At 40.8% G+C, this 17,036-nt stretch overlaps 1 protein-coding gene across 1 annotated transcript in view; it reads left to right on the top strand.

Annotated features, from left to right (window-relative positions):
- The window catches only part of CNTNAP2 (contactin associated protein 2), a 1,034,819-nt gene that overhangs the window by 838,861 nt on the left and 178,922 nt on the right, over positions 1-17,036 (top strand). The gene's annotated exons all lie outside the window — the stretch shown is intronic.

Here is a 17,036-nt window from a genome sequence, read left to right as displayed (position 1 = left end):
TATTGTACCTTTTCTAGAAGAATAGGGTTCAAAACTGCTGGAACCTAAATAAGATGCTAGAAATGTAATAGTTTGTGTGCCATTTAACGCATACATAATGCACTGAGAAACTGGTCTTTTTTCTCTGAATTCTAAATAGGACTCTTAGAGCTTTGAGTTTGAGGGCTTTTTCGTGGGGTGGGGAAAGCTGCATTGGTCAGATAGCCTCTAGTTCTCCCTGCTGAGTAGGATTCCCATTACAGAAGTGTCGGGATCATTGTGTGGCCAGGCTAGGCCCTGGCATGATGATGCTATCCCAGGTGAATGCTGACCATGCTTGAGCACAGTCTTGGCTGTTGTTCTCATGACCCACATTGGCTCAGATGTTCATATTAAGTCAATTACTACCTCTTGTATTCTGGTCACCTTTTCCACGAATTTCCCAACGGATGAAAGGGAAGGAGCTAAGCGCATGACATAGATACTCCCTAATGTAGCAGGAGTCAGGAAAGAGGTTTTATGCCAAAACTTTATTTCCCATGACTGAAAAGTTTTGCCTGCCTCATGGCAGCATGTTAAGCAGGGCAGAGACAAGGCATCATTACGTATGCAGCTCTGTCATGATGCTGGTATTTAGTATGGCTGCTTTTGGTCAAAGATGACCCATCCATCAACAGTGAATCAGGAATAGAAGGGTAATAAGTAGTATCAAATGCCAGTTAGCAAAGAAAGCAAAGCCACAGCCGAGCCTGCATATCTTGAAATTTGCAAGAAGAGGTAGAAGCCTCAAGAATGTACAGCTCTGGATATGTTTCATGCCTGTAACACAGCTGAACTGAGAGATTATGTGGTGAGATTTGGATTTAGATCCCAGTTGGAAAACTTTATTTGTGGTATGCAGAAGTTGACATCTGTTATTCAAATCAACATGCTTCTGTTTATCAGTCAGTCAGGAAGTATTTAAGCAAGAAAAATTAAGCAGAAAAGAATTTCACTAGTTTAATGAATGATGTGTTTTCCCCGCTTTGTGTCATGCTACAGTGTGGTAATAAAGTACCAAACAGTAATACTGGAAAGACCTTTAAGAGCTTATCCATTTCCTTGTGTGGTAGTTGCTCCTTTGTCTTTCCTGACAGATATTTCTCTGACCTGATATTAGAGCTCACCACTGACATGGGGGCTCCACAGCCTTCCCAGGCCCTCTCTTCCTTACCATCAGGATAGTTTCAGTGGGGTCTCATCTTCGTTTTCCTTGCTCCAGTTTAATTCTTTGCCTGCCGACTGCATGGATGCAGTACAGACTGCTCTCTGCTGGCCTTCGCAGAGTTCTGTTTTGCAAGCAAAAGCCATTAGTGTGTCCCTTAGTCTGTTCTTCCTTAAGCTAAATACTGATGCACAGTTAGGTTTTCTGTGTAAGTTGTGTTTTCTGGATCTCCGATTATCCTCATTTCTATCCACTGGTCTCTCTCTAGCCAACCTCTCCCCTGTATCTCCTTTCACCTCTGTCTCCTTTTGCTAGTTGTTAGGTTTAATGCTTTTATTATAATGAAGTGTCCAAATGTTGAAAACAGAAAGAATTATTTCATCTCTCTTGAAAACTCTTGCATATACCCATGTGTAGGGTGTTTTGTCTTTCTCATGGCATTGTTGATTCAGATTTCACTTGTGGTCCCCCTGACTCTTCCAGCTTTGCCTGAAGAAGCAAGTTCCCTGGCCTGTGTTTGTGCTTTGCATCTGTCCCTACTCAGCCATATGTAGGACAGGCATGTTATTTTGTGGCTTTCTGAAGGTTAATTTGTAGTGGAGTTTTAAATCAGTTAAATTACAGGATTTGCTCAGGTGATGGCCAACTCAGTGCATGTGTGAAAGAAATTTGTCCAAGTATTGTGCCTTTCTGAGCACCAGAATTAAAATCATAGAATCATACAATCATAGAATGGTTAGGGTTGGAAAGGACCTCAAGATCATCTAGTTCCAACCCCCCTGCCATGGACAGGGACACCTCTCACTAAACCATCCAACACAAGGCTTCATCCAACCTGGCCTTGAACACTGCTAGGGATGGAGCATTCACAGCCTCCCTGGGCAACCGATTCCAGTGTCTCACCACCCTAACAGGAAAGAATTTCCTGTTCCAACAGTTCCATGTCCTTTTTATGTTGAGGACACCAGAACTGCACACAGTACTCCAGGTGAGGTCTCACAAGAGCAGAGTAGAGGGGCAGGATCACCTCCTTCGACCTGCTGGTCACGCTCCTTTTGATGCAGCCCAGGATACGGTTGGCTTTCTGGGCTGCGAGCGCACGCTGCAGCCGGCTCATGTTCATTTTCTCATCGACCAGCACCCCCAGGTCCTTCTCTGCAGGGCCGCTCTGAATCTCTTCTTTGCCCAGTCTGTAGCCGTGCCTGGGATTGCTCCGACCCAGGTGTAGGACCCTGCACTTGTCGTGGTTGAACTTCATAAGGTTGGTATCAGCCCACCTCACAAGTGTGTCAGGGTCCCTCTGGATGGCATCCCTTCCCTCCAGCGTATCAACCGGACCACACACCTTGGTGTCATCGGCAAACTTGCTGAGGGCGTGCTCAATCCCACTGTCCATGTCAGCGACGAAGATGTTAAACAAGACCGGTCCCAACACCGATCCCTGAGGGACACCACACGTTACCGGTCTCCAGCCTGACCAAGCTATTGACCACAACTCTTTGTGTGCAGCCGTCCAGCCAGTTCTTTATCCACCGAGTGGTCCTTCCATCAAATTGGTATCTCTCCAATTTAGAGAGAAGGATGTCGTGTGGGACAGTGTCAAACGCTTTGCACAAGTCCAGGTAGATGACATCAACTGCTTTACCCTTATCCATCAATTCTGTAGCCCCATCATAGAAGGCCACCAAATTGCTCAGGCGGGATTTCCCCCTAGTGAAGCCATACTGGCTGTCACCAAGCACCTTGTTGTTCTTCATGTGCCTTAGCATGTTGTCCAGGAGAATGTGCTCCAAGATTTTACCAGGCACAGAGGTGAGACTGACTGGTCTGTAATTCCCCGGGTCTTCCATTTTCCCCTTCTTGAAAATGGGGGTTATATTTCCCTTTTTCCAGTCGTCGGGAACTTCACCTGACTGCCATGGTTTTTCAAATATGATGGCCAGTGGCTTAGCAACTTCATTCGCCAGCTCCACATCATAGTGGGGCTCAGTGCACAACAGCAAGTGCTCAGTTTGAGAAGCCTGGGAATTGTTCAAGAGATTTTTGTGTGTTCCTCGTTGCTACTGTTGTTAAACTTGGAGACTGAAGTCATAACACCTACTGCAGAGCTTTCATGTATTGATTTTCAGTTCTTTTGGGCAGCTTTGTGAAACAAGGAGTTAAAATGAACTCACTGAAGTACAGGCGTTTCTCTCCTCTGTCGTGCAAGTGCTCCAGATGGCCACTGAGCTGGGCTGATGAAGGCATGGCGAGACGAGTTTTCAGAAAGTTATTTTACTCTTCTGTTGCTCATACTGAACATTGTAACTGAAATGCCATTCATTGTGCTGTCAGCTATTGGACTGGTCACTGGGGAACTGCTAGAACAGGCAAGACACGTGCTCTGATGCAGTGCAGAATCACCAGAATGAGGAAGATTTCTTGTCTAGTAGCAAAGACCCCATGTTAGCTGATAAAGTGAGATAAATCGGAAAGATGCATATGCTAAAAAGATAAGTGTCTGCATACACATACACATCTACATACATACAGCTATGTACCTGTATACATGGTATGTATGTATTTACATATATATGTATACAACATCTACACACACCTACATATTGGAATCCATTGAGCTGTCAGCAGTCCATTTTGGATTCTTGTTTTGTCTAATTCATTTCTGAATGTTGCAATACTCCATGCATAAATTGAGTAAGGCGCAGGGATTTCCTTTTGTTATGGAATTAATCTATGCTTTTGATTTCTTCAGCGTCATGTGAGGGTTCCTAAATAGATAAGCAGAGAGCTATGACAATTCGAGACTCCTTTGGTTTTATGTATCACCTTTCTCTTTACTTCTTATCTCTATCTCTCTCTGGTTAAAAAATCCCTCACTTTACAGGTGGAAAAAAAAAAAAGACAAGGTAAAAGTGAGGTAAGGCAGATAAAAAGTAGTAGGAAAAAAAGGTTATTTGGAAGTTAGATGTAGAATGCATAAAGAAAATACAGACTTCTTTTGACAAAGGTTTGAGGGAATGCTCAGTTTTATCAGACAACTACCTAGCCATCTGCTTATTCTGCAACATGCATAAAGCCACAGGGATCATAATTACATTTTGACCATGTTTTAATTTGTTTCAAGTTTAGTGTGAGTGCATTGCAGCTCTATTAACAGTTGAATCATAGCAATCGGTGACAAGTGTAATAACAATAACTTGTGTGAATCCTGAAGTGTGTGAACAAAGCACTGAGGGCAGTAATTGTCCAGCAGACAGTAATGGAACAATAATCCATGTATTAATTGTCACTTAATTGCCATTCAGGAGACTGTATATTTACTAGTTCAATATTGAGATGCTATTTTCATGTTTCATTGTGTCCCTTAATTAAAAACTCTATTTCCGACTACTTCTATAAGTATTAGTGTAGTGCTTTAGCTGCTAGATTTGACCAGTTTACTGGACATGAAGTGTACAGAAAAATGCATCTGTTATATTCCATCTGCAGTTCTGCATTGTAGCGCAGAGAAGAAAATATTGTCTCCTCCAAAGAGCTTGATCTTTTGCAAGATCTTGAATGCTTCAGTGACACAGAGATTTGTTCAGTCTGGTGGAACTCATCAGATGTCAGAAACACCCCATAATTCATTGTACAGGTATTTGTGTCATCTCCCTTGAAGCATGGAGGGAACTAACGCCTCATCTGAAATGTCTCAAAATTCCATTTGCAGAAAGCCTATTGTGAATGGCTGACTGTAGGGATTGCAGAGACAAATAATTCTGCTCTCTTTTATAAGGCATATGCTGTGCATGTGTGTATTCTGCTCCTGCCCCTTCTCCAAAAAGAAACTCTTGATTTCGCCTGCAATGCTTCCTTTCCACAGTGGCAAGTATTGGTCCTATTGCTCACTAACTGAAGTCAAAGGGTTCATTTTAAGACCACCTCTACACAAACAGTAAATGCTATATTGAAAGATTAAGGCAGAGAGCAAATTTCTTTGCTGCTTGTTAGAGAAAATACTGCAGCACAATAATCTGAGCATTTCTTTCAAAACTATTATTTCACAAAACCAAACTCGTAGAATCATAGGATGGTTTGGGTTGGAAGAGACCTTAAAGATCACCTAGTTCCAACACCCCACCCCACCCCTTGCCATGGGCAGGGACATCTTCCACTAGAGCAGGTTGCTTCAAGCCCTGTCCAACCAGACCTTGAACACTGCAGGGATGAAACTGAGGTGAGGGCTTTATGCAGCTGCCTGGCTTGGCAGCGATGTATGATTTTGGAGCATGTATGCTCTCTGGACAGTGATGAAATTACGATAGCGAAGCATAGTTTGCTTATGCTGAGGTTATGAATTCAATTAACAGGTTCAAAGAAAGACCAGCAATTATTAGGCAAGTCACCACAGTGACAGGGCAGATCCAAGGTCAGGCCAAGAAGGCAAGCCCATTAGCCTTGGGTCTCATTAGAGAGCTCCATGGCTGCAGTGAAGCTGAAGTGTTGCTCTGGTGGGAACACACTGGAGAGCGTCATCCTTAAAGGGCAGGGGCAGCCCCCATTGAGGCTTCCTAACAGAGCTGTGAGGAAGCCTCTGCTGAAGCTTACTTCAGCTTTTTCTGGAGAAGGCTCAGACTCAGACGAGGCTTCTCAGGGAGCTGCCTTAGCAAGCTGGCCTTGCAGGCAGTGAGGCAAACTTCCTGACGAAAAGAAAACTGCATGCTGGAGGAAAAGGAGTCTAAAGACTTGACCAAGGGGAAAACTGATGATGTTATCTTCACCAATATGTGATTATATCTGAAGAGTGGAACTTAAACTCTATCACACAGAGCAGGGAAAATCATTCTTTGTGCCAGTAGAGTAATGTAGGGTTTTAAAATCAAGTTTTGCAGCAGCTAGTGAAATTGGAGTGCTGTTTCTACTGTTAATATTGCAACTAGTGCTCCTTACACTTCATCAGTGTAATTCCTCTGCCCTGTGAGTATATAATGATGGTTAAGAAATGCCATTTCAACTCATAGAATAAGAGATTATCATAATATCTTATTAGGTCTTCAATAAAGTGCATCATTAGCCAATTTCTATTTTCCCATGGAGAAGTCTGAAACCCATGTGTGAGAATTAATGTGCTTAAATGGACTGATGAAACCAGCTTCGGTGAGGAGAAAGAGTGCCCTGAGCTCAGACTGTAGGAGGTGGTAGCTTGACAATGTAGAGCACATCATCTGACCTTTCCAGTTGTCAGTCCCAATCAATACATGTGTTAGCTTCCTAGAAATCAATACAGACGTGGTTCCTACAGTAGCCATGAGACCCAACCTGTCCTAGAAGAGAAATCAACTAAATAGCAAAACACACAAGCCCATCATCAACTCTGACAAATGATCAACTGAAAAAGGGCTGTCATTATTTTTGTTTCATACCCCACCATTGGATGCAAAGACAGTTTTCTCCAGATTAAGATAAAACATCCCCCATCTGAAGTCAATACCCCTCTTTCCTGCTTGTCCTGTTTTACACTGGAATTTGAACTTGTTGGGACTTCTCTGTAGCAACAGCATCATTACTGCTGTCTCGTACAACTTCTAAAGCCTGTATGTACTAAGTACACCCTTTGAAAGGTTTTTCATACATTTCTCCAATTGTTAATCAAAGGCTATAATAGTCTGTACCAGTTTACAGGTTAATCTCAAACCAACAAAGCCTTGTGAAATGAAAGGGTTTGGACTGTAGAAACGTGAAAAGAATAAAAACGCATTCTGATGGGAGGACTTGTTTGGAAGCATTATTCTTTTACATGTTCCTTTTCTGTCTCACATAGCCCTTGCTTAACAGATGGCTTGGTTTTGGACCTCTGGCTTTAATCTTTATTGGTCCCAGAAAGATAGTTTTTGTGTAGTGTAGCTGCCTTTATTTCAATTTGAATATGCTCCATAGTCAGCCTGCTCTATGCTTTAGTGCTGAGGCTCATTGGGTCGTTTTGTCCTTATTTGAAACCCATTGCTGTTGTATGGAACACAGCACATTGCAAGTAATGGTAATACATGTTTTGTGTTGTTTTTATTTCCAAAGAATCAGATACCTTCCAGATTTGGGATGGTGGGTGGTTTGGGAGCAGTGTGGCTACCATGCAAACAGGTTAATGTCTGTATTCATGTGTCAGTGGTGGCTGTGGCTTCAAAACTGTGCATGCACACTGTGTAACTGGGGAAAAAAGAGACAAATTTTCTGAGACAGCATAGGAATAGCAGTGTTATTATCAAGAAGTGCTCCGCCCCTGGTGGTGTTTGAGGCTGGGTCGGACAGAGCCTTGGGTGACATGATTTAGTGTGAGGTGTCCCTGCCCATGGCAGGGGGTTGGAACTGGATGATCTTAAGGTCCTTTCCAACCCTAACTATTCTGTGATTCTAAGTGATGGCTCTCAATACAGCAGTAGGGGCACAATGGAAAGGAAGAAGTAAAACTGACTGTTTTGAGGTTCCTCAAGGGTCAGCAGGGAAAGAAAATCGACAGCAGCAGCAGCTGCTGCAGCAGCCTCATTGACAAAAGAAAACCCTTGTGCTCCCCGAAACCAATTGCCAATTGTGCTGTGGTCCATGTTCCATATGAAGTGCCAGATATTTTCTCATGGGTAGAGAGGAGCCTGAAGTCCTTATGGCTCTTATAATGGCTTTTTGCTTTCAACTTAAACTGCTGCTGGGTTGTGCTTGGCAGCGGGGAGCAGCAGTTTGAAAGGAGAAATGCTTGAGAGAGGTATGGCACCTCTGAGGAAAGGCCTCTTGCAAAAAGAGCTTTCATCACTTCAGCTCACCCGAAGTATAGCTTAATTTGCCTTGGGATCTTGTTAGTTTTAGTTCATTTGTTAGCAAAATAATAGCAGCAGCTCTTAAGGAGTTGTCATATTTAGTTCCGTGTAGGCTGTTATTACTGCAAATCAGATAAAATGGACAAGCAAGACATGCTCTGCTGGACGATGTAGGTACATAGAAGAATATTACCTGTTTTCTTCTCTGACCGTATATGGGGGTGTGAAGCAAGATCCCAAGAGTTCTTTAGTGATTTTAATTATATTTAAAGAATGTTTTTATTGTCTTCATTATATATTAATAGCAAGGGAGTTCATTTAATTATGTGATCACAGCATGCAGTTCCATGATATTAGTATCATTGACTGATAACCTTTCACAACAGTTATTTTTGCCTTTGCCCTGTCACCATGTGTTGAATGCCAGCTTAAACAACACTCTTTTTATACTCAGTCTGCTATAATAATTTGAGTTTGATGTTACAGTCCCCTATAAATCATGTTACTTGTAAGAGCTGTCATTGTTGTGCTAATAACCACAATTTCTGAAATCTTCCCTGCTATAAAATCAAGCTGTGGTTACAGAAAACTTCCGAATGCATCCCCTTATTGAGGTAGCATCAGTGAGTTTCTGGGCTTTTTTTATGCCTTTTTTAAGTAAAATAAATCAGGGGGGTTGGGTGCATTAACCTGCAAAGTGTCTGTGGTAATGCATATATGTGGATGCTGTTTACCTGCCCATCAAAAACTGGGTAGAGAGAAGTTTATCAACTGATCACAGAAAGACATTTCCCCCCTTAGCAAAATCATGGAATCCTGTGATTTTTTGTTAGCACGTTCTTTGCAAGACCGTGACACGGGAATGTGCATTTTGTCATGACATGGCTGGGCAATCTTCAGAGCGAGTTGGAAGCTGATGTCAAGACTTTCCCAGCTTTGCTGTTGCTGGCACCTGAGGTTCCTGGGGTAGCGCTAGCTGTAAAAAGCCTATTTATGCTGCAGTTACACTTTCTAACTGCAATTTAGATGTCCTGTATGTCTTACTCTCAGAATAAACGCTGTAAGCCCATTGTTTCGGCACAGGTAGTAAAAATTGTAGTGAAATCTTTTTGTAGAATACTTACATATGTTATTTTTATCCCTTAAATGACCTCTTTTGGTATAGAAGTGCTTAGTTTTCCTTTTCCCCTTAGCATTGCCTTAAGCAAAGGCACTGTTCTTTGACCTTAAATGATCCAGTGAATTTACAGTATACAATTAACTACAATACCAGCAAGTCTGGCACGCAGTGTTGTTAAGGATAGTAGGGACTGTGGTGATTTCATAATGAATTCACATTAAAACCCAGCAAATAGTAGCATACAAGGACATCTGACGGCTGCTTTCCCCAGCTGAATCTCACTGCTGAGACTTGATTCCAAGAGAAATAACAAGTCAGGCTTGGTTAGTAGTGCTGCAGCTTGGAATATGAGTCTTGACAAGGGAAAAAATCATTTGTACTGTACTAGCTTTTCATGAGCTGGGGTGAAGAGTAAATCACTCCAATGGCAAAATAAAGCTGTCAGACAGCCTTTTTCATAAGGTGCCATTGGAGCAATATGACAGTTCTCCCTCCTGATCTTCTTTATAGGTTGCTAATTCTGAAAGAAAAGTCATCTTTGCTTAGATGTTTGTGAATCCAGGCTATGAAAGTTTAAGAAGCAGTTGTCATATTAAAACAAAGTTACAGACTCAATAACCAGGAGTATCCCTGTTGCCTTAGTGAAAAGATGCTTTAACCAAGTGTTTAGTATCTAGGATATGATTCTGTATTTGCTGCTTTATATTTTGAAATGATATATTTAGTGTATATATCTGATATTATATCTATTATATATATTATATACACATATATGAAGTATGTTCCCTGAAAAAATTATCAGGCAAATATACCGGCACAAGGGAACACTTCCATGCTTTGAAGAACATGGCAGTGGCCATCACTACCATGAGTGTGAGGCATGAGCACCAGCAAGCAGGCAGTAATTTTGTTTCTCAAGCACTCAAAGAGGTTTCTTGTCTTTATTGGACATAGAGTAGAAAATTTAAGCTGTTCTCAGGCCAGTATTTGTGTACCAACACATAATTGAAGCCCAAGAGATACAGTGAGGACTGATCGCAAGAGTCTTCTCTTCCAATGAGATGTGGGAGAACCAGGGCTCCTGGCTGGGCATCAAATATCTCATTTCTAGCTTCTGATACTGAAAGTCACGGAAGTTCTTCTAGTTTGGGTTATGGATGATGGTTATCATTCCCTCCCCTGCAAAAGGCACTGCTTTATGGCTGTGGAAGAAAAGGACAGGTATTAATTCCTACGTGCTCTTAAGAAAACAGTGAATAGGGTGTATTATATTATCTTTACTGAGATTTGGATAGAAAAGGGTAGGCCCCAGTATATGTTGCAAATAGTTCAGTAGATCTCAACTAAACCCTATTTAATTGAGAATTGTCTTTTGAATGTTTTCAGGTGAAATCATCAGCAGTATTTTATATGCTTTGCATAGAATCATCAAATCAAAGAAGGTTTGGGTTGGAAAGGACCTTAAGATCATCCAGTTCCAACCCCCTGCCATGGACAGGGACACCTTTCACTAGACCATGTCGCCCAAGGCTCTGTCCAACCTGACCTTGAACACTGCCATGGATGGAGCATTCACCACTTCTTTGGACAATCTTTGCCAGTGCCTCACCGCCCTCACAGTGAAGAGCTTCTTCCTTATATCTAACCTGAACTTTACCTCTTTAAGTTTAAATGCATCACCCCTTGTCCTATCGCTACAGTCCCTGAGGAAGAGTCCTTTTCCAGCATCCTTGTAGCCTCCTTCAGATACTGGAAGGCTACAGTATTTTCCAGTTATCTTCATTTTCTGTTAAAATCTAAACAAGTATTTTCATTTTTAGATTACTTTTGAAGTATGCCATAATTCTGAGCATCTTAAAAAGGAAAAAGACCCACCTCTTTCTAGGTACTGTTGCATTAAAATGATTTGGCCATGAATTTTGACATCAAATTATATCAATTCTTACATTGAAGAGGAAGCTGAGAAATTACGTATTTCAGGGTTCTCTTTCTGAGCAGACTTAAATCTTGAATTTTCACAAAGTTTGCATATTTTTTGCAAATAAATAGTATTGCCAAATATACCAGCCAGCTCAGTGCATTTGTAAGGAAAATGAATGCCCCAGGCTAGTCATAGTAAAAGAGTAAAAAGTTTATTGAATACTAGCACCATGACAAAAGAACTAAAACGGACACAAACACCTACAGTATGGAAGTTGTTATAAATAAAGGTTTACCAAACCAAAGGTCATATTTCCATTAAATTCACAAGCAGCTCTAAATTAGGTAGTCCCAGTTTTCTGAAGTGGCCCAGGGTTCTTTTCCTCTGTTTTCCTTTTGCTGGTTTAGTTTTGAATCTCTGTTTTCTGCCCCAATTTTCCAGGGTGCTCAAATTCACCATTTATGTTGCTGTGAGGGGTTTGACTAATCTAACTCTCAGTCATCAATAGAATGATAACCACTGATGCAATTCTTTTCATAAATATTAAGCACTGCTTATTATACCTTTCCTTGTTGACTACAAAGAAAAAGGATTTAATCAGTTAATGAACTTATAATAACAACATAAGAATTTACTTTACTTTAAAATGTCCTATGCAATTCAGGTGTATATATATTGCACAGCACAATGGAGGGGATTAAACCATGACAAAGGGGAAGAAGCATTACTGAAAAAAATTGAAAACCAGGAAAATATTAATCTAAAGAAAACCAGTCTCAATGCTATCACATATAAATATTATATGTTAGTTGTCATTTTATCTTAGAAGGTTCATTTAAGAAGTCACTCTCTGCATAGGTACTTTAATGGAAATCTGGAAACATGACCCACCAGCCAGACTCTTCTCTTAGCTCTGTTCTCCCAGTTCCAAATAATTCATCCTTCTGGGTGATCAGTTAAACTGACACAGCTGGTTCATAGCCCACTTGGGGTGCAAACAGGAGCAAAGTCTGCTCTGCAGTTGAGCATCTTCATGTAGGAGTTGCTGCTGTTGCCTCAAAACTCTCAGCAGCTGCAGGTTCAGTCTAGGTGGGCGCTTCCAAGACACGAGGCACGGGATGGCAAATCTGCAGTGTCTAATCAGCTTCAGATTGGTTCTAAGCATGTACATAATAATAAAGATGAGCAAAATAAAATCAGCCTGTCATAGATGGAGTGACACACTGAAGTCATAAGAGAGAAGTAGCAATATGTTTATTGATATGAAGCTGTGATTTAACAAAGTTCAGTGGTGGATGTGATAGTGATTTAACAAGATACGATGGTGACATGCACTTGATTGTTTACTGCATAGGGTGCAGGGTCTCTCTTCAGCGAGACCCTCCTGTTGAGTTACAAGCTTTGAGAAGACACCCTTGCATTCTAAGCTGCTTTCTGAGAGGAGTTTAGGTGCAGCTCAGTCTAGACTTGGTCAATGATTTATGTCTAAAGGATTATATCATAGAATTGTAGAAGGGTTTGGAAAGGGACCTTAGAGATCATCTAGTTCCACCCCACTGTCATGGACAATGACATATTCCACTAGACCAGGTTGCTCAAAGCCCCTTCCAACCTGACCTTTGAATACTTCCAGGGATGAGACAAAATGTGCACAATCAATCCTTTGTATCACTTAGCCAAGATTTCAAAGTTTCAGCGCACTTATTCCCAATTCACTTACCAAGTGTCTGACATGATAAGGAATTTCTCAACCTTGAGACGCATCCCTACTCAAGGGGAGATCGTGGCATGCAGCCTGCTGCCATGCAGGAGAGCTCAACAGACTTTAGGCCATCCACGGTTTATGGAGTAAGATAACTGACTCTCAGTCATATTTGCATACTGACTACAGATCTTCCTTTCTTCAGACTTAGCTTGAGCAGGACTTTATCCCAGCACTATAGTTATAGGGGCACATTGCTCAGATTAGCCCTTTGCTGTTGTGCTGTTATCTGTCTCCCCCGAATCCACTTTGAGTTGGTACAGCCATCGCAACTAGGCGCATCCATTACAACCGCCACTAGTTCTTACCACGTGAGTAGGGTTACAGGAAATAAAGGGGAGGAAGGGGAGAAGGTGGAACACACTGTCACAGCACCAAACAAACTAGGTCAACAAAGCCTACCCATCTTTGACACCCTTGACTTTAAGAATCCGGAAGTGGAATATATGGATGTACTTAATGCATGAGTGACATCAAACCACGTTTACTTACTTTTTCCAAATACTGAGTCCTAAAAGCTGAGAAAAATGGCTCGCAATGTTCATAAAAATGATTTGACCTGAGTGGAATGTGTACTGCTGATGGTATAAGGAAAAGAGATGGCAATAAGCAGCAAGGTGAAAGCCATGAAGCGCACAGCCGTATTAACATGCTGAACTTTTCGAACAGTGACAAAATTATTCTTTCGGTGGCTGTTTCTTCAATGCAATATCAGGTAGAATTCCTGCACAGGCTTTAATGAACCATGAAATCAAGCTACCCTTCTGTGAGACTAAAGGTACTGTATGTTATAGTATAGCTTAATGCAAAATACACGTGTTAGGAATGTATTTCATTCCAAAAAATAAAGAATTATACCTGCCTTTCCACATGTGCAGACTGACTTTTTTGAAGTGTTGTCTTTAATTTCATCGTTGTATATTATCCTTGGGAAATAGCTTTCATTTCATTTCATTTCACCTGTGATTAATTTAGGCTCCCAAAATTGTAGTACTTTTGTGAAAGATATCTTGGGGCCTATTCTAACGGTAGAAAAAACTGGGCAATTAATTCAACCTGTGATGGTTTAAGCTGTTCCATTAACAAGTAAGTGAACAAAAGAATCTTTCCTGAAAGTAATAGTTATGCACCTAGTGTGATCGTTGTGGACGTTTCTTAGTATTTATTCTGGAATCTGTAATACTAATGGATGACTGGAATGGTCCCATTTACAAAACAACAGCCAAATAAAAAGAGTTCAGTTCAAAGCTGTGCAGTCCAGTAAATTATCACCTATGTACTTGCAGGGGAACAGCTGAACGTAGTCATTAAAGTTAGGCAGCGTCCCCAGTGAGCAATTTTCACCAGCCTTTTTTCCAGAGGTTCTGGCTTCAGTTTGCAAGTGTTCCTGGCCTTTCCTTATAAACCATTCTCTTTGATTTTAAGGCCCAGAGAGAGGTCAGGAAAACTTCCTGACAGGCTGAAGCAGGATAATCCATATCCAGAGCAGGTTGTAGCTTGCTTTGATTCACCACAGGAGACTGCAGATGCTGATAGAATATACAGGCTCAGAAAGGAATTAGGCAAATTCCTGGGCAATGGATCTATAAACAGCCACTAACAGGAATGGGCAGAAATATGTCCTCTAGCATGCTTAATGCACTGAATGGATGATGGGGGAGTGCAAAAACAATCAACCACAAGTAGTAGCAAAACTCAGCTCTTGTCTCTAAATACTGGCTCCCATTGCCCCTGTCAGGTGAGATGGGCTGTGTTCATAGCAATGTCAATTTCTGTTGCTATTTCCAAAGTAAAGTGCTGAGAATGGGAAAGATCTGGGACAGAGAGCCAAGGGAAGAGCCTTGGATAGTCACCACTGTTGCTTCTTTGTTTCCAGAAGTTATAAAAGGTGCATAAGAGTAATTGCTGGAGTGGAGAACAACCTCCTCCCTTTCAGCAGAAGCAACACATTTGCAGTCATCCTTAGGTAGCCATGGGAGTCAGCCAGGCTTTGCAGATCCTTCTTGCAAGAAGTGCTCTCTTTTACTGAAGGAAGAATGAAGAGATAGGAGGAAGTTTCTATGGGGAGGAGATGGTGAATGAAAGAGAAGCATTTAGCTTCTCCAGGTAGTTTACAAATATGAAATACATCATCAGCCCTCTGACAGCTCTATTGTGAATGGAGTTTACTGAATGCAGGGTGTATGGAGAATCTGCCCGCTTTATTCAGATGCCTAATCTGAGTTCTCATGGTATTGTGGCTTCAGATATTTGTGCTGAACAGTTTTGAAATAACAGTCCTAAAAGGGTGAAAGTAATGCCATTTTAATTAGTTGCATTTAAAAATAATAAAACCAATTGGTTTTATTAAGTGCTTGGTAGAATATAAACTGTGCTTTTTAAAGTTAGACATTTTGGGACTGCTCACCTACGTTAGAAATAAATATATTATTGACTGTTAAGAGTCATGCTACATTAACTTTGGCTGGGTATGTTTTTACATTAAATGAAACGGTTCACACAAAGATACATTTAGGAGATGAAAAAGGAATCGCTTTTTTATGACTCTCAGAGATCTGTGAGACTACAAAAAAAATGCCCATAGTCCTTTCTCCTGAATGTTCTGTAGAGCCGGAGCAGTTCTTGATAGAAAACACTCATGACCAGGTTCTTTACATACTTTGACTGAATAACCGCAAATGTAATGGGCTAACATTGCACGTAGACTCAAATGAGAACTCATATTTTGCATTAATTTTAATGGAAGTCCAGCACTGCAAAGCCATTGCAACCACTGTTAACTGTATTGAATGTAAATGTTAGAGGCATTTTTTTGTGTGTGAGAGAGAGATGCGAATCACTAAAAATCTGGATTGAATCTGATGTTCCGGCCATACTTGTATTCCCACATGCTTCATTAAAATAAGATAAGCCATTTTGCCCTTAGAAGACTGTTGTCACACCATGCCTATTAACTTAGGCTGCAAGCTTAATGAACCTCCTAAAAGCTGGATATCTGATGTCCATTTTCCTGGTATCCACATCTTAATTGGATGCCATCATTACTTTTCTGCTACGTGACTGAGTAATAAACACACGACAGCTTGCAAGTAGCTTCTTTTCAAGAAGGGACATGGAAAGGCATCCTGTCATAATTCAGTATACATAAACTTATTGCAGCAGCTCTCAAAGGAGAGCTGGGTTTTGCACAAAAGAGCACTTCTGCTTCAAGACTTGATTCTGATCAAAATCCCAAGGGAGGCAGAAATTTTCTCTCCTGTTACTTCTTCTTATGATGCTCTTTGTCCACAGAAGCTTGGGGAAAAGTCAGTCGATGACAACAAAAAAATTCTACCTCATGACTCAAAATTTGATCCTATAAGGAAAGGTAACTTCAAAATGAGAAGAATTATACAGTGGGAGCTTCAGATATCACTAATGCTGTAGTTGGATCCTGTATCTGTCATTCGTTCACTGTGGAATTTACCCTTTACATGCTTATTAAATAATCTTTAAGAAGCTACGGCTATGTATTCTTATACCAGATGGATTGTACTGCAGGTTGGCAGTGTTGCTGCAGCATTCACATGGCACACTCTTCTGACTTGCAGCACTTAGTTCCATGATAATCAGAAGCTAAAATGACCAGTTTTAAAATTACCAGATTTTTCCAGAATCAAGTCATACTATTACCATACCCATTGCATTAGCACTACAGCTGAATATCGTGCTGTGCAGCGTACGAACAGCTCGTGTAAAACCTTCAGCCACCATGAATTTTTCACATTGTTGTATTTTCAATAGTTTTATATGATGTTTAACAACTCAAAAGCATTGAACAACACAAGTGTTTTCAGAGAGCTGTGTCCTTTTGAGGTTTGATGGCTTTTAACGTGTGTCTCCATCTCTGGAATTTACTTTGGAGTTCTGTGTGAGTTACTTTCAACATATGTCTGGGTTAAATAGATATATGGTCTAGATGATGAAATCTTATAATGAAATGGCTATTTTTAGGATTATGGATGTCGTTTTTTTGGAGATGTGTGAGATGCTCAATCAGGATATAATGAAAAGTAGAATAGCTATTATGTAAGGTTTTACTCGTAAAATTTATTATATTCCATGCAAATAGCTTCATTTGATTTAATGAGGAAACACTGGCAGCAACTACATGAGGGGAAAAAGACATTTTAAAGAAACATGTTTATAGGCTGAGTTCAATCATGTTTTCTAAATGTGAAAAATCACTGAGATAAGTACATAGAGATTGATTGAGTTAGTCA

This window comes from Lathamus discolor, chromosome 2, assembly GCF_037157495.1.
Source record: "Lathamus discolor isolate bLatDis1 chromosome 2, bLatDis1.hap1, whole genome shotgun sequence".
Classification (NCBI taxonomy): Eukaryota; Metazoa; Chordata; class Aves; order Psittaciformes; family Psittacidae; genus Lathamus; species Lathamus discolor.
This window is presented reverse-complemented; position numbering and strand designations above follow the sequence as displayed.